Below are 19,636 nucleotides of genomic sequence, written 5' to 3'. Positions count from 1 at the left end.
TTCAAATAATTTTGATCCCATTTCTCATATTTTTATATTGAAAACTAATGACAAATCTATTTGTTTAATAATTTGTAACTTATATATTTTAGGGTTAAATATGTTTTTCGTCCCTATAAATAATTGATCATTTAATTCCAGTCCTTATAAAATTTTCCTTCGAATAATGATCCTCCTAAAAAATTTCATCCACACTTTTAGTCCATACCGTCTATTTAGACGAACGGAAGCTGGCTTGACACGCCACGTTGCATGTCACGTCATAATACTTGAATACAAAAAAAATTACATTAAACTGAGGGGGTTATAAACCTCCCCAAATTCCTTTTCAATTGACTTAGTAGATAATCTAATAACTTCAATCAAAGGACCAAGCCATTGTGGTGAAGTTTTTAGCATGCATCTATCTTATTTTGGTTTCTGCAAAGGATCTATCTCATGCAACTTCTTAGTTGCTTTTACATATTCACTTTCATCCAAAATATGTTTCATAATAGCAACAACTTCAATTTGACATGGGTGGGGCTTTAACGTGTGCGTCAAATGATCAGTAAATTCAGGTTTTCCTTGCATAACTTTAGCGAAAATAGCGGAAAAGACTTCAGACAACACAGTCGGGATGTAGCTTCAAATAGAACAATAAAAGCTAAACCAGAACCAACAACAGTTCCATTAACAAGTGCAAGACCTTCTTTTGATTGTAATTCAAAGAAATCAGCATTGATTTTATCCATTTGAAAAACTTCTTTTGCATTAAGTATCTCTCTAAATGGTCTATGAGCTTTTAAATCGGTCTTTCAGTTACTAAACTAGCAATATAAGATAAAGGGACTAAATCTCCAGAAGTTTTGATTGTACCTTGAAGAGGAAAACAAGAAGTAATATTGCTGTTAATAAGCTTGGTTATGGCTTCTGTTGTAATTTATTAAATACAAGTGTGTTCCAAAATGACAAATGGTGGAAGTGAGTTAATGCTAATAAATGCATGAGATAACTCTTCATGAATTTTGAATTTTGAATTTTGAATTTTGAATTCGGAGATTGTAACTCTTCATGAGATGTTGCAAAGGAGAAACCATGCAACTGTTAGTGAAACATGCTGCAGGTCAACCATTATGATTATTAGAAAAGGACATTGCTTCACCAAGGGTCGCTACCTTGTGAAACAATATCAACATGGCCTATAAAAGCATAAATCCGGATTCAGAATAAAATATACAAAATCCGAAAATCCTCTAAATAATTCCAGACACTCTTCGCTGCATTCGGGTTTTCGCCGGTCTTGCGCAAACTCGATAAGGCTGAATTATCCTGGGTATTCCTGCATCAGAACTCTAAGACAATCGAGAGTGCTTGAAATACTATAAGGAAAGTGTTGCGTTCACGATTCAAGCCTGGATCCCTTTAATATTTCCGAAATTTCTAACAGTCTTATAGTATTTCAAATAATGGTTATCAAGACTTCAGCTTCAAGCATCAAAAAGAAAAACTCAAGAAAGAACACAAGAAGAATCGGTATTACGAAATCTGGTATGATTTTATTATTCTTCATATTAATTAGAGCACCGTGAAAATCATGATATCAAGATCTAAATATAAAAGTTTTCTATCAATTAGGATCAGAGTCAGATTATTGATATTGTGATTTCTTGATAATATATGATTTTGAATTAGAAAGAAATTTAATAACTATAGTATTACTTAATTTAATGGTTTTCATGATTTTTAATAGAAAAGGCAATATCCGTATCATGATTTTCCATTTGTTGGACAAATTATTACATATTGATGGTTGAATGATATGCATATGACAATACATGAATAAATCATGATTACGCAATTATATTATACTTGATTTTGTAACCTATTTTCTATATGAATAGAAATTGATAGGTCTTGGACGTAATAGGAAGAAATATGTACATTTTCACATTGGTATTGTACAGAATAGAAAAGTTTTCATTCCAGTATGGGATATGGAATTCATGATATGTAAATACATGTATTGTGCATTCATGATATGTAAATTTGTTCCATGATAGAAGTGCGTGACAATATGTTGTTTTACTTTAAGAAATAGAGAAACATGTTATGCCCTTTGAAGGAAACGGAATTATATATACAGTTTTAAAAGGTTTTACAATATAAACATATAACGGGTTCTATGTTGTCTTCTTCCGGCATATTGATTGCCATACGGTGCCTTATTTTGGTGACATATAAATACTACTTATTGTATGTATATTATATGTATGTTGCATAACAATTCAAGTTGGTATGAAATTATTATTTTTAAAATACGGGATGTTCCTTTGTTTATTTTTAAAATTAATTTGTATAAAGGATAATTTGTGATTCAATAAGGTATCTAAAGATCATTCAAAGATGAATCATGACTTATATAAATTTTTGAATTTGAAGTCTAATGTGACTATTGAATTCTAAGATATGAAATTTTTGAGAACCTTATCACAAAGAATAAGGAATTTGATATTCCTTCAATGAATACCCTTGTGAGGAGGGTTCTCCACATATTGTTGAAACACAAACCAGAATTTCTTCATGGATTGCTGAAATATAATCCTAAATTAGAATAAGAAAGAGAGTCTGAAAGGCTAAGGATCTAGGATCAAACAAAATTGATAATCAATTTATTTCTTTTATCTAATGGAAGAAAATAGTAAGAATTTTGTTCTTAAGATTCTTATTATTCTTCAAGTGGAAGATGATCCTATGACTTATAAGGAAGGAATCAATAACTTCAAGGGACTCATCTTATTTAGAAGGAAGTATCATAGTGTGATGGTACACTAAACACCTATAAGTCTAGATTAATGACCAATGGTGTTTTAAACAAAAAATGTGTTTATCATTTGATACATATGCACTAATAGCAAGCACAACAAAATTAGAGCATTGTTTGCATTAGCTTCTTCATGACTTTATAGTTCATCAAATGGATGTCAAAATGAAATTTAAATATGGAGATCTCGATGATGAGGTTTACATGAATCAACCATAAGGTTATGAATAAAAGGTATGAAAGCTTGTCAAATCCTTGTATGAATTAAAACAAGCACCGAAACAATGACATCAAAAGTTTGACAATCTCATAGTAAGATTCACCAATTAATTAGGAGAGACACACAACTTAGGAGGAGATAATATTTTGTCATCATCAAAAGGGGGGAGATTGTGAGGAATAAATCTTATATCTAGTTCAATTTTGATGAAGACAAAGATTATCAAAGGAGAAAGGGTTCAAAAGGTTCATGCACATCAATGATGAAGTTGATTAAGAAGGTTGAACATAGAAATTCAAGTGAAGATATGAGACAAGTGAACATAACTAAGGTACTCGTTGAAATTTATATTATACTAATTTAAATTGCTCATAATTCCATTTCTCACTTCATCTAAAAACCTTCTTACATCATCATGCATGATTATCTAAAAACATTATTCATCTAATTCTTGTTACAAGTGTTTGTACACAAAGTTGTGTGAGAATATTGTGATATTCACTCGTATTCATATTGATTATATGATTGATCATTAGCAACAAGATGAATGGAATTTTAGAAACAAAGAGGTTTCAAACTTTCATATTCAAGATGAATGATCTTGGACTAGTTGACACACTTTTAGGGATCAAAGTAAAACAAAATAGTGGGGGTTATGAACTTAATCAAACACATGAGAAAATGTTGGAAAAGTTCAAACACCTAAACTTTAAGGAAGTAAACACTCCATTCGATCCTAGTGTCAAACTTCAAAAGAACAATGGGAGAACCGTGGCACAACTAGAATATGCAAGTGCAATTGGATGTCTAATGTACTTAATGCAATGCACCAGACCTGACATAGCTTTTGCAGTTAGTAAGATGAGTAGATTTACTAGCAATCCAAATGATGAACATTGGAAGGCCATAACTAGGATTTTCGGATATTTGTTAAAGACCAAAAATCTTAGCCTTTATTATGGTAAGTTTCCTGCCGTACTAGAAGGATATACCGACGCAAGTTGGATATCAAGTGTTGGAGATTATAAATCTACAACTGGGTGGATATTCACATTAGTTGGAGGTGTGATTTCTTAAGCAAGAAACAAACATGCATTACTCTCTCAACCATGGAATCAGAGTTTGTGGCTCTTGCGTCTATTGGACAAGAAGCAGAATGGTTGAGGGACCTCTTATTGGAGGTTCCGTTAGCTAAAGACAACGTTTCAAAAGTATTGATACATTGTGATAGTCAAGCCACCCTGGCTAGAGCGTTCAGTGAAGTGTACAATGGAAAGTCTAGACACATAGGTCTTAGACACTCTCTCGTGAGAAAAATGATAAAGGATGGGATTATTTCACTAACATATATACAAACAAGTTATAATTTGGCTGATCCATTTACTAAACCACTGGCTAGAGATTTAGTAAAGACTACCTCGAAAGGTATGGGATTAAAACTCCTTGAATAAGGGTTCCGACAATGATAGCAACCCAATCTGAAGTTAATACATATTAACCTAAGATTCAATGGGTAACAACAAGTCGTTGATTCGGAAGGTTATGCAACATTCCGCGATAATGTTGACGATTACAAACTGAGGGTTGAGTTTTCAAAGAAACTCTTAATGAAGTTCTATATCAAGGTTGATATGTATCTCAAGAAATAGATACGAATTGAACTTCACCTATATGAACTTCAAGATGGTGCCGTCTTAAGGTGAGAGTTGGAGTTTCCCTCATGAAAAGTTCATGAAAACAGGAAAAGCACATGGTCATAAATAGTGCTAGGCGAGATATGTAGGCGAAGAACCTTTAAAAGTGTGTTTATAGCAACGCCGGTCTGATCACATGGGATAATGGTTCAAAGCATAGCTACCTAACGTTCCGATTAGGCTTTGCGTTGTCTTTACTAAGGTTAAGTTCAAATCGAAAGATACCTAACTGTATTAACACTTATTGCTTTCTATATTCTGGAATTGGATTTGTCATTATTAGAACAAGTGGGGGATTGTAGTAATTTATTAAATACAAGTGTGTTCCAAAATGACAAATGGTGGAAGTGAGTTAATGCTAATAAATGCATGAGATAACTCTTCATGAATTTTGAATTTTGAATTTTATATTCGGAGATTGTAACTCTTCATGAGATGTTGCAAAGACGAAACCATGCAACTGTTGGTGAAACATGTTGCAGGCCAACCATTATGATTATTGGAAAAGGACATTGCTTCACCAAGGGTCGCTACCTTGTGAAAGAATATCAACATGGCATATAAAAGCATAAATCCGGATTCAAAATAAAATACACAAAATCCGAAAATCCTCTAAATAATTCCAGACACTCTTCGCTGCATTCGGGTTTTCGCCGGTCTTGCGCAAACTCGATAAGGCTGAATTATCCTGGGTATTCCTGCATCAGAACTATAAGACAATCGAGAGTGCTTGAAATACTATAAGGAAAGTGTTGCGTTCACGATTCAAGCCTGGATCCCTTTAATCTTTCCGAAATTTCTAACAGCTTCTAAGATTTCAAATCTAATTCCTGAATAGCCTTGGAGAAGTGTGTTGATTCGCACTAACGTAGCAACTCTTGTTGATGTGGGTGATAGTGTGTGGTTTGATCCAGTTCTATTTCCAAATATTTAGCTCCTGGAAAGCTGTTCTTCACCATGTTATGACAAAAATCCTCCATCTCTACAACATTCTCAACTAAAAACAGTTATAAACTTATCTCAAAATATGTATTAGAGGTGTGGTGAAAACTCTTATGTATTGAAACCCATTCGAAACTCTTCATAATTGGGGTTTACAATTTCAATGGACTGTGAAATATGTTGAATACTATTGGTTGACGATAAACAAGCCCATTTAAGGAATTGAATGTGATGTGTTAAAGATTGGAGCTTTATTGCCATAGAACCAAACATCAATTTCTAAGTGATAATTGAATATTGAGAGTCAAAAAAAATGAATGAAAAATAAAGAAAAATATGACGTAGAAAACATGTTTGCTCAGAAGCTGTTTGATGAAATGTTTAAGAGGACTTAGTCATTTAGATGAGGTTTATAACCCCTACAATTTAACTAATATAAACCAAAATAATGAATTTAATAAAAATCATACGTGAAAAAAAATATATTTGACATGTCACGTAAGTTTCCGTTAGTGGAAACTAACGGAAGAGACCAATTTTAGAGATGTAAAAGTTTGTGAAGATCATTGTTTGAAGAAAAATTTTAGAGAGACTAAAACTGAATGTTGAAGGACCTCTGACATATTTAACTATATATTTTATCTTTAAAGCCTTTTAGAAGGTTTTTAACCCACTCCTCACATTTTTTTATTGAAAATTGATGATTTTTTTTTTAATGTGTAACTTATAGTTTTCATCTTTAAAATTCTATAATGGTTGGTAATACGATGATTTGTCATTTTTCACAACGGACATCTTATTTAAAAATACATACATAATCAAATTTAATTAAAAATACATATATAATCAAATTTAATTGCAAAAAAGTGAAAGAAAAATTGAAATTGTTTGAATTTAAGATAAAATAACTTATTTAATAAATATGACAAAATAGAAGATCAAAATTATAATTAAATCTTTTCACATTATTTTTCTATTGAATTTTTCTCTCCCACCAATAAAAGTTTTTGGATCTGTCATTGTTTTTGGCTTAGTCTTCTCTTATGTTTCACCTTTTTCTTTTTCAATAAACATCCTCATTTAAAAATGATTTATTTTAATTTTTATATATATATATATATATATATATATATATATATATATATATAATATATATATATATATATATATATATATGCACGTTTATATAACCAAATTCGATGGAATAGTCTTAAAAAAGTGACTGTTATAAACTTGGCGTATAAAGAACCCGTTGCAACGAGAAGAAATTGTACGTGACAGATTAAAGAAAGAGATTAAAGGCGCGCTTGCAACGCACATGGTGTGGTACCTTGGAAGGAACATAAAACAGTTGTTAGAAGGATATGGCCCCTTCGCAAATTATGATGCTTTAACATCACAACATGATCATCATTCATGAGAATGACAGAAGTCGATGAGCTTTCGTGCTTTGTTTGAGAATTTGGATTGAGACATCATATACACTATTTGGCATCACATGCCGTCCACTATAATCTCTATACAGTCCCTTCGCATCCCTAATAGTAATTATGAAACAATTACACAATTTGCTTGTATTTATCTTCTTTGAAATAATGTAAGAAGGACCCGCGGATAATCATTCTTTACGTATGATATTGAAATGCTTGTTTGAAAAACCTTTTAATCAATGTTAAATGTTCCACCCTCGACCTACCTGTAATATCAATCATAAATTAACATATCGTATATCGATGCATGTATCATGCGTTTCATACAATATGTCGGCTATATAAAAATATTGATAGAAAAAGAAAAGAAAAAAAAGTGGAAATAGACAATCCATTCATATTATATCTTGATATCTCAATTTAATCTTTACGAGATAATAAAATTAATACAATAATCTTAAATTTAATTATATTATATTTTTTATTATAAATATGAACTTAATTAGATATAAATAGATATGATAACAAAATAAATTATTAATTTGGGACGAGTGAAATAGTTCAATTCATATTTATTAATTGAGTTAGACGGAAGTAAAGTTGGTATTTATAAATTAATAATTTTTTTATTTTAATTAATAAATTATTAAGTTTTTTTTTATAAAATATAATTTAACATCGATATTTAATAAAATATAAAAAAATCGTTTAGGGCCGGTCAAAAGATCCAACAACCGTGACTTAGAGAAATCAATAATCCATTTGGTCACTCGCAAAATAGAAGTGTTATCCTGTGGTAGAGTGCAGGGGATTTGAATGCATGATCCATCCCGCGAATCCCACGTCATAAGCTTGAAGAATAACAAATTGTTATAACCGTCCCACTATATAAAGGGAAAGTGCACATTTTTTTCAGGTAGATAATTCAAATTCAAATTTCATTTACTCATCTTACTCACATACTAGTTTGAGTGTCAAAGTGTTAACTTTATAAATTAACCCCTCTCTCACCACATCAGAAGCTTAAGTCCATCGTTGTGTCTCGCAACCTCTAATCTCCGATCAATTCGGGTTGCCAAATAGAACAATGGCGTTATATGTGGGAACCATCATTTGATTCTCGCGTTTTCCACAATTGAATTTTCATTTATCGATTCACCGAATCGAAGCTTCTCAACCTAGCAAATTGGAGTTCATGATATCTAAACATATCATCTTTTTATCTACTCTAATAACAGATCAACCTCAATTTTCAACTTTCCAAACCTCTAACCTCTAGATCTCTTAACAATGGCAGGATCTAGAACCACTCTGTCCGTTGCTTTGCGTGAAGCAGTTGCTGCTACTTAAGCTACGAGAGATCCATCACCTCTTCCTTAGAGCGGTGATGATCCAATCACCATGAACACTTCACCACATCTAGATCTCGTTCAGCCTTGCTCGGTCATAGGATCTACTCAATAATTCCAACAAGGAGAATTATCATTCATACCTCTATCACATCCAGTGGTACCAAGACCATAAATGCTGACTGAATTCTAGTTACTATAAGCTAGCCTCGGCGTGCAAGGCGCGAATGAATTGTTAAACATCGTGCATAATATGGGTTCGACAACAAAACTCACAAGTAGCTGATGAAAGGTTTCCTCGTCTAGAAGAAAACTTGCACACCATGAATCTAATAGGTAACATGCTACAAGAAGCCGTATCCCAAAGGAGTCATACGTGTTGGTGTAAGCCCTAGAGGCCAATACTTTTGGTACTTGTATCGAATTATTTATTAATAATAAAAGGCTTTTTCTTTATTATGTTTGTTTAATAAAGTCCCTAGAATAGTTAGTCTGTTTAATGTATCAAGTATGACTTAATCATGAGATCACATTAAACATAAGGACACTATTCTTAAAGTATCCGTAGTCAAACTTTATTGTGAAGTGGGATAACATTAAAGCATGAAGACTATTATGTTTATAGACTGATGATCACATCTCATGGATCATGGATAAAGAGTTATCAAGTCTTAAACATAGGTATGAATATTAAGAGTAATATTTATACTGGATTGACCCGCTATGAGAATACTATATAGAATGTTATGAAAAGTGTCATAAGTTATTCTCATGGTGATAATGGTGTATACCACCCTTCGACTTGAAACCACTATGGACCCTAGATGTAGAGTCGAGTGCCTTATTGCTGATCAAACGTTGTCCGTAATTGGATGACCATAAAGACAGTTGATGGGTACTCCACGAAGCATGCTAAGGGACATGAGTGACCTAGATGGAATTTGCCCATCCTGCGTAATAGGATAAATGTCTATGGGCCCAATATTGAACTGGACAAGGATGACACAGTCTATGCCTTGTGTTCAATATAGACATAAGGGCAAAAGGGTAATTATACACATAATTATTATCACAGAAGGATTTGTCAAATCACATGACATTTTCGTGTCTTGGGTAGCAGTGATGTGTTGCTAGATACCGCTCACTGTTTATTATGTTAAATACGTGATCTAATATAATTGCCAATGTCGCGAAAACCTATAGGGTCACACACAAAGGACGGATTGATGAGAGATAGAGTAATTAAGGAATACCGTAATGTACGGTGCCCTTAAGTGAATTATAGAACATCGTAAGGTACGGTGTACTTAAGTAGAATGCGTAATATGATAAGGTACCACGCGCTTAAGTGATTTTGGCATATTATAAGATATGGGCCATATACACTTGAGTGGGCTTTTTAGCTTGCAGCCCACACAAGTGGTTCTATAAATAGAACCCTTGTGTAGAAGCATTGTCACACTTGCAATTTCATTTCTCTCTCTCTCTCTCTCTGTCTCTCTCTCTCTCACTCACTCAAAGCCTTCATTTGTAGCAGCTAGCACTGAGATTGAAGGAATTCGTTCGTGTGGACTGAGTAGAGGCGTTGTCATCGTTCAACGTTCGTGATCGCCACAAGAGGTAACGATTCTATCACTGATCATGCCCATTCGTAAGGATCATTAAAGGAGAAATTTTAAATTCCGCTGCGTTTTGGATCGCCCTTCTCCTTCAGTACGACCATCCCTGAGCCAGTCACATCTCGCCGAGATGCGACTCCTATATCTCTGAACCATCATATAAGTAAAAGACAACAAACTCATCCTCAAAGTCCAGAAGAAGGCCATAGTAGTTTTATTCTGCCTCTTGAAGCGCAAGCTGTGAAGCCTCCGGTTAGGAACCAACATAAATATCCTTTCTATGCTCGCATTTTGGACTACCGAATTGTAACTATGAGATGCAACCTAAGATGAGGGTGAATTAAGACTGCGTGATTTTTATCGTTTTTGCGCAACAATTCTTAACTTGTTATTTTTCTAGAAGTTATGAATATGATATGTTCTTAGGATGACTTTAAAGTGCGTAAAATAAAGTGCATAAAGATAAAGACCACAAGAAAATTATACTAGATCCTCTTATCAACCAAAGGTACATCTAGTTTCTTCACACTTTGAAGGATTTTCTAATATTTTTAGATCCTTGTACAAGTCTCACACCAATACTTCTTTAGAACCTTCTAAAGCATATACATATACCAAACCTATGGTGTACTTTGAATCACCTCAATTCAAAGAACCTTTTTCACAATTATCAAACAATATGATGATTCACACAAAAACTAGAAATTTCGCCCCTTTTGATTTACAAACACCTTTCATCAACACACTATGATGAAAAGCAATATATACACTTTGTATAGAAATGAATAAAATTGTTTCTTGAATTGATTCCAAGATGATATATATTCTGTTTCTCAATATTACAGTTCAATAATATATAAATCTTAAGTGCTCAAATTTTTTATTCAAACTTTGCAATGATATGAAAGTTATGCAGAAAAGTTTCATAGGTTTTTGATGAATGAACACTTAAAAATTATTTTAATTGTATGTAAAGTTTATGTGAAATATGGTATTTAAAAATTGATGTATCTTGCCTTAAATACACACTAAGAAACCTCTGAGATCAAATGCATATGTTTGTAGCATATCCATGAATGTTTGCAAAGGTTTGGAATGGTAATGGTTCACGATAAGACACTTTTTTACAGTGTGTAACTGTTTATGTAATAGATGTAACCGGTTATCACTCTAGAAACATTCATATTTTTCAAATAGAATGAACATGTAACAAGTTATACAAAAGCCAGAAAATTACGACAACTCTAAAAGTGTGATTATGGCGGTTTCATATGCCATGATTTATAAAAATGACAGTTGTTATTTCAAAAATATGAAATAAAAACAACTAGTAATTGGTTACCACTTTCATGTAACCGATTAGCACTTTGTTGAAAGTGAAAAAAATAGATTTATCATGGAAATGCTTGAATGATTTTGATGCATGATGGTTTCAAAAGTTTAGAGATGAAAATGTATGAAATATTCTTGGAATTTAAACTATTATATCATGAATTGTAATGAACTTTAATCATAATTCATTTGTTTGATTCTTCTCTTAATTAATTACCTTCATCGTACGTCAAAATTTGTCCATCAATATCTTAATCTTTTTCGTCTTTGATCACCATTGTCTTAATCAATCTTAATCATGATTAAACATCTTGATTCATCACTTGATTAAGATTCATAATTCGCAAGTATTCATCATATGTCTTTTTAAGCTCTTTCTTCTTTCATAATCTTCATCAAAACTAATTTGATAGATGGTGAATATCTTTTTCACAATCTCCCCTTTTTTGAAGATGGCAAAATATATGGATTTAGGATTATAAATTTTTGTTTGACATTTGATATCCCCCATCTTGTATATCTCCCCCTTTATTTTGCAATTCTATCTTTGGTATCTTGAAATAGAATGAACAAAAGCAACCATACCTCTTCTCCCCCTTTTGATATTATTGAAAAGAAAAAAGAGAATAAAATCCAAATAAAGGTTCGATAGGGAAACATGCATCATGATAGATGAAAGAATATAATAACACATATGTAGACACTTATCTTCTTCATAATGCTCTTTGAAAGTGTCATTTTTTTTTCAATTCATCTTCAACCAAATGAAATTGATCTTACCATATCATATGAATTCCTTGTATCTTGAACAACTAATCTTTGTTTTACAACTTTAGCACTTGGTTTCCAAGCATACCTACAAAAGAAATTAATAGTTATTTCTAGGTATCCAATTTTCTTTGGGTCCTTTTGGGTTAGTTCATTTCTTAACTCATACATAATTTCCATTAGGCATGTCAATATTTCTAATATAACATGCATTATAGGTATGACCTTTATAATTGCAATAAAAGCAAGTATGTGCCATATTAAGCATTTTTATGATTATAGAGATAATTCTTGATATATATATATATATATATATATATATATATATATATATATACACACACACACACACACGATGCACGTTATGACATACTTTTCTATATTAAACAATGTTACAAATTTAGAAAATCCTAATCCACTTTTATCATTAACATATTTTGACTACTTAGAACATTTTCCAATCCATTTTTTCCTTTTTCATAATTTCATATAACTTGATTAAGATCAACAATTTTGGATTCAAGAGATATATATTTATCACATGTTAGACAGTCAATTCGAGTATTTAGTTTATATTTATCTTTGTCAACTCATATTTCATACTTTTAAAATTTCTTTCTAACGATAAAATTACTTTCTTTTGCTTAGCACATAATCTAGAAAGCTTTAAACATTCATCATGCAAGTCATTGAAAGCATCATGTAATTCATCATAAGAAGGTTTATCCTTACTAACCTCATCATCATCATCAGAGTGATGCAAAACCATGAAAGATAGATGTGTTTGGTTTTCATTTTCAGAACTTGTACTAACATCATTGTCTTTCCAAATGATGTAAGGTCTTCTTGACTTTCTGTCATTCTTGTTGTTGATTTTGTTCTTCTTTTTAAGTGTAGGGAAATCATTTTTAACATGTTCTATTCTTCCACTTTCAAAAATAATTGTTTTTGTTTCTTGAAGTTGATTCTTCTTTGACCTATTTTCTTTGTCTTTTCTCATTTCAAGAATTTTTCAAATTCTCTTATTAGTACATCATCTTCGTTACTATCAGATTGAGATTCTTCTTCTTGATCATTATTATAATCTTTGACTTTAGTTTTTAAGGCATGAGATGTCACTTTATACTCACATTCTTCATGCTTCTCCAATCGTTCAAGTTCTAATTCATGTTCTTAAAGTTTACCAAACAATGCAACCAATGGAATTTTAGAATGACTATTCTTTCCGGATATTGTTGTCACTTTCGGTTGTCATGCTCTAGTCAATGATCTAAGGAATTTTAAGTCTAGTTCATCATTGGTGAGGACTTTTCCAAGAGAGATTAAGCGATTTATCCAGCGATGAACCTTTTTCGCATATCTAGAATATTTTTATGGGCTAGTGTAACACCTTGATTTTGATTAATTTAATTTTGATTGAGTTTTGGAGTGTTTTTTACTTATTTAATTGTTTTTATTTAAGTTATTTGATTTTGTGTAGAATTTTTATTATATGTAAAATTAGTGTAGAAGTGATGAGTGATAATTTAATGTTAAACTAGAATTTATTTATATTTTTAATATTTAATTAATAGAGAAATAAGAGAAATTGAGACTTTGGGGAGAAGAATACTTTTTTATAAAATAAGAAGGTGGGTGGAATTAGTGAGAGTTGAGGGAAGTTTGTAGAATGAATTAAAATAAAAGGAAATTAAGTTTTATTTATTTAAATAAGAGAAAAATGAGTGAGAGAGTTGCCGGTACATGTTTTTGTGAAAAGAGACAAGAGAAGAGCAAACCCTATGAGAGCTTTTGATGAAGAAGAGACTTCATAACCAAAACTTTAACATTTGCTGCAAATTCGAGATATGGGAACTGTTTGTGATACGAGTGTTTTTAAGCATGAAGGATAGAAATGAGTCTTTATTCTCTTTCCTTTTTTCTCCATTGTTGAGGGATATAGACCTTTAAGGGGTTTGTGTAAAACCTCTTAGGTTGTTGTTGTTAATAATGAATTTGTCCTCTGTTAATTGCTAGATTTGATGTGAATGTTTGTGTTGAATTCTGAGTTTGATGTCCGTGAGTATAAATGATAATTTGGTAAAATATTATGATGATTTTCATGATAAATTGATGATTTGAATGTTAGTCGATGAGTTTTTAATGATGTAAATGTTATATGATTGGTTATTGATGTTTCGTTGTGCGATTGGGGTTATCTGGAATCGAAGTCATAACTTCAAAGGTGATCCAATGGAGAAAACACATAAATGTGTATTCTGCACAGCGATGACGGGCATTAGTCAATTAACGGTACAACCGTCATTGCACATGGGAAGACGTCCGCTTGGACGAAGCTGATGGGCGTCAGCTGGAAGACAGGCCAACCATCAACGACCGACTTCAAGCTCTCTTTCCAGTCGTCAACGAGATGACGGGCAAATGAGAGAGTGGGGTGATGGTCGTCATGCCTCGAGGGAAGGCCGTCAACCCTTGTGATAATTGATTTTGAGTCGTTCGACTCGATTTTTTGAGGGGATTATGTATATGTTAGTTGTTCGATGTTATTTTGATGTTGATGATGAGTAATAATGAGAAAGTTTTCATCTCACCCAACAAAAAACCTAGGTATAATACCAAGGCGCATCATATTTTATTTTTTCAAATAAATATCTTATTCCCTTGGTTTTTTAATATAACCGAGGGGGAAATAATTCAGGACATGCTTCAAATCGTAGCAACAATAATTTATGTTTTTATTTCTTTAAAAGTGACACATTTCTTTTTATTTTATTTTTTATTTTTAAATTAATGATATATTCCTTCGGTTACATTTAATAGTCGGGGGATTAGATTATCATATTTTACTATAAAGCAGTCGTTAATCAGATTTTACAATAAACATAACTTATATGTAGTCACTCCAAACTTGTATATGCATCATACTTTGGGATGAATTACAAGACATAAAATATTTTCAATGTTCTTATTTTGAACAAAACATTTTTCCTTCTCTTGCAATTCATCCCAACATAATGGTGTTGATATTGTTATTGTATTTTTGGAATAACATTCCTATGTTGTCAATCAAAGAAAGATAATATTCCTTAATTTATTACTTTCCTCGGCTAACAATATTGAGATATTTATTCCTAAATATATTTTAAATTGCAAGCACGTGTATCTTGTTATCTTTCATGTGAAAGGATTTTTCATGAAAACATTTGCTCAAGATAGTTAAATCTCTCTAGGATGGATTGCAAGTGCATAAAAAAATTTCTCTTTGTAAGAGTAGATAACTTATAAGAAATTTGAAAAAATTTATTGTTCTCCAAGAGTCCATTGTCAAAATATGGATTTGTTTAAATAATTTATTTTAATATTATGTGTGAACAATGTAATTTAAAAGAAGAATTTTGTTCTCCTCTATTTTTTAGAGAAACCAAGAGGTACGTGGTGCTTGAGATGAAACATATTTTATTGTATTTTTCATTTGAAAAGAAACATATTTTACATCGGTTTTGAGTAAACACCGAAGAAAAATATAAGTGTGTTTATTGAGTTTCTTCACCGTCCTTAAACAAATATATGTCGTCCATTTAATGAGTATCAACGTTCAAGACACTGCTATTAGTGATCAACATGAAACCTAAAAGACATTATAAAAGCATTTTGTGAAAATTGATAATGAACATTTGACATGAAAAATTTGAAACTTAAAAAAACGTTTATTTTATTTGGGAAAATTTCTCTAGGATGGATTGCAAGAGTAGAAAATTATTTGGGTTCAAAGTTTATGTTCTTAAATAATCATATAACTGAATATTTATTTTATTTATCTAACTTTTTTTTGTTTTATATCATACATTTGATCTTCTTCAAGATCAATGAAACGAGGATCCCCAACATTTGCTCTTCCCTAAGATATCCAACATTTGTTCTTCATCGACATCGATGACGATGAATCGTATTCAACATTTTTACTTTAATATTCTATGTAAATATTGTAGTTTATAAACAAATTAATTTATTACTAATATTTTGTGTAAACAATGTAATGAGTATTTACAAAAAAAGAATATATTTTTCCCATAGGTTTTGTTCATAAACCGAGAGGTATATGACACTAATTTTGAAAATATAAAAAAATCTACTTATGGGGATCTAACCAATGATCATTTTAACTATCCCCTCGGTTATTCTAAAACCAAGGGGTAAAGCGGCAGACAGCTTTTCACGATGCTCTTTGTTATCTCGTCTTTGTAACCGATATTAAATCAACTCCGCGTTAGAGGTTAAATGAGTTTTTTTGTAGTAGTCCCCACATTTCTTTTGTGTTTTGGAACTTTGATACCCTAAAGAATTCACCCATTCCTAATGAAGATTATAATTTGTTTTTGGCTTTCTTATCATGAAAAGTTTTCTTGTTATCTTCATCATACCATGACGTTTCAAGTTTTTGTTGACTTACACCATTTAAAATTGTGGTTGGAATGTATGGACCATTTTTAGCGGATTTCCATACTTCTGCCCCTTGTGATTCAAGAAAGATTTGCATCTTAATTTTCCAAAAATTATAGTTTTCACCAATAAAACATGGTGGTCTATTGCACTGCCACCTTCTCCTAAGAATTCTTTTTCATAAGACATTTTTACCCGGATCTATGAGAAATTTATCTAAATCTTACTCTGATACCAATTGTAACTATGAGATGCAACCCAAGATGATGGGATTAAGGTTGCTCAATTTTTTGTGTTTCTGCGCAATAATTCTTAACTTGTTATTTCTCTGGAAGTTATGAATATGATATGCTCTCAAGATTACTTTAAAGTGCATAAAATAAAGTGCATAAATATAAAGAACACAAGACAATTATACCAGTTTCCCTTATCAACTAAGGATACATCTAGTTCTAGCACACCTTGAAGGATTTTATACTATGTTTAGATCATTATACAAGTCATACACTAAGACTTCTTTATAACCTTCTTAATCATATACATACACCAAACTTATGGTGTAATTTGAATCACCCCAATGGCCGTAATATGCTGACACTTTCCCTATGTGCTCCCTTTTCTTTGCTACTCGCCTTTTTATCGTTGGTCACGACATCGACTGTCTTAGCTGGAGACTTGCTCTTCGACGAATCTTCTCGATCCCTATTGGCACCTTTGGTGTATTCAGACAGGCAACTACTCTTTATCATACCTTCAATCGCGTTCTTGAGTTGGATGTAGACGCCGGTCTTGCCCCAAGCAACACTAAAAGGACTCGTCATCGTAGTCTTCACAAAAATCGTTACACATCTAAATTAATCACTTCACCCTTCTCAAGCTTCATGCTTAAGGGACTTTGGACTGAGATAACTTTATTAGGTTTGAAAAAATGTAACCCAAAGGGCATGGAAAGAACTAGGTGGGGCGTTACCTTAGGCCTTCTAAACAAGACTCATGTTTATCTCTTAATCCATCTCACCCACACGTGGCAGACGGTGCACTCAAGAGAAAGTCAATTGGACCATAACAGAAAGGAAAGAAATCACCCGTCTAATTTAGGAGTCGGTCCTCTCCCAAATCCCACACACTTTTGGAAAAGTAAGAGAAAATTGTTTCTTTCTTATTACCTAACCTAAAGCCATCTATTTATACTCCAACACCAAAGTTTGAGAATTCGTTCACTAATTTCACCATTCAATATATACATATTATCTTGCGTCCATGTACGGGAACCAATTCTCCTTATTGTATTTTACAACTACAAGTATTAACATTAATTGGTTATCATTATCATATGTAAATTATTATTTTTTTTGTTGATAATTTTACACTTAATAATAATTCAATCAGGTTTAATTAAAAGTAATAATAAATGCAACATTAAAATGATAATTATTTTAGAATTTTATTTGTAAATATTTCAGGGGTCCTTTAGGATATTTAATTGTAACAAATTGGTCCTTTACGTTTTTTTTTGCTACATGTCAGTCATTTAAGTTGGATAACGTATACAACGTTGATCTTTTTTAATTATTTCATTTTAAAAATGCACATCTGTCATTAACGGTGCCTATGTGGCTGTTACGTTGCTGAGATGACATATATTTGAATATCACTTGAAATAATTGGGAAAAATCTCTTTCTTCTTCATCAAATCCCTAGAATATATGTTTTAGTACCCAAGGAGTTCTTCTCAGGCTTTCTCCAAGAATGGCTTCATACGGTATAAATTTGTCAAATTCACATAGCCCTAACTGTAATTACTTTATTTCAATTGCAAGGCATGGTGAAATCGAACCAATGTGTGCTTGTGCAAAGGCCGCGATACAAACAATGAGGAAGAAAGGACGAAATTTTGAGAATCTTTTTTGGGGTTGCAGAAACTTTGTGGTAAGTTAATTGCTATTGTCTGCTATGTCTTATTTGATCATGCTAACTGTTAGATATTAACATAGTGAAGGTTCAAACTGTGGCTGCAATTTTTTTGAGTGGGTTGAAAAAGAGTTCAATGGTGAAGGGCAAACATAAATCAACACTCAAAGGAGATGTTCAAAATGAGATGAAAAGGACACATAAATCAACATATTGAAGAAAAAGATGAAGATCCATGAAGATGACTACTACACAAAAGAGATGATGAAGAACATATTAAAAATATTGAAGATGCTAGTTTTTGTCATAGTCTTTTTAGTTGTGATTATTGTAATATTGATGTGTATGTTGATCCATAAGTGGTGATTATGGTGTATGTTGATGTTAGCCCTAACTGTTGAACATGTGTTGTTGTAATGAATTTCTTTAATGTGATGCTTATTTCGTGCCAAATTTGTTTGTCAAATTTTATGTTGCCCATAATTGTTGCAGTAAAGACATAGTTTGTGCCTATATTTGTTGTACTAAAGAAGAGTTAAAGGACATATATGTTACACTAAAGAATAATTAAAGGATATTTTTGTTACACTATAGAATAGTTAAAGGATGTATTTGTTACACTTTAAGAGACTGAATTAACCTGTGTTTGACAACTTAGTATACTATCACATTTTATGTTGCAGTAAGGTCATAGTTTTTGTCCATATTTGTCACACTTTAAGAGACATTGTAAACATCATTGACTAAACATAAAATGCATATTAACCAAAATAGTGATAAGACCTTAATATCTTTCATTAAGTAACCAAAATACCATACAAAATACATGAAACATCCATCCAAAGTACATAGTAGACATCCAAAACATAAAGTGATGATTCAAATTACACATTTCTAAGTTAGAAAAATTACATGATTCTTAGTTTAGAAAAATATAAAAGTCAATACTCTAATGGTTTTTTTCTCTTTATAGGCAGCTTAGGTGTTGTCCTTCTTGGTGGCTGAAAAGCTAATGTTGGTCCCTGAAATACTGCAGTGCCTCTTCTTGGTGATACTCTTGATTGGAGTGTAATGGTGTGGTCCTACTTTGCTTAAAGTCTTGTGCTTGGGTTTGTGTTGATTGAGTTT

The 19,636-nt window shown here is 31.8% G+C and overlaps 1 pseudogene; it reads right to left on the bottom strand.

The window, feature by feature from the left end:
- Nucleotides 1-285: 285 nt before the first annotated feature.
- On the bottom strand, nt 286-13,157 carry LOC127094130 (phenylalanine ammonia-lyase-like; annotated as a pseudogene).
- Between the last annotated feature and the right edge of the window lie 6,479 nt (nt 13,158-19,636).

The sequence above is a fragment of the Lathyrus oleraceus genome, chromosome 6 (assembly GCF_024323335.1).
Source record: "Lathyrus oleraceus cultivar Zhongwan6 chromosome 6, CAAS_Psat_ZW6_1.0, whole genome shotgun sequence".
NCBI classification, from domain to species: Eukaryota; Viridiplantae; Streptophyta; class Magnoliopsida; order Fabales; family Fabaceae; genus Lathyrus; species Lathyrus oleraceus.
This window is presented reverse-complemented; position numbering and strand designations above follow the sequence as displayed.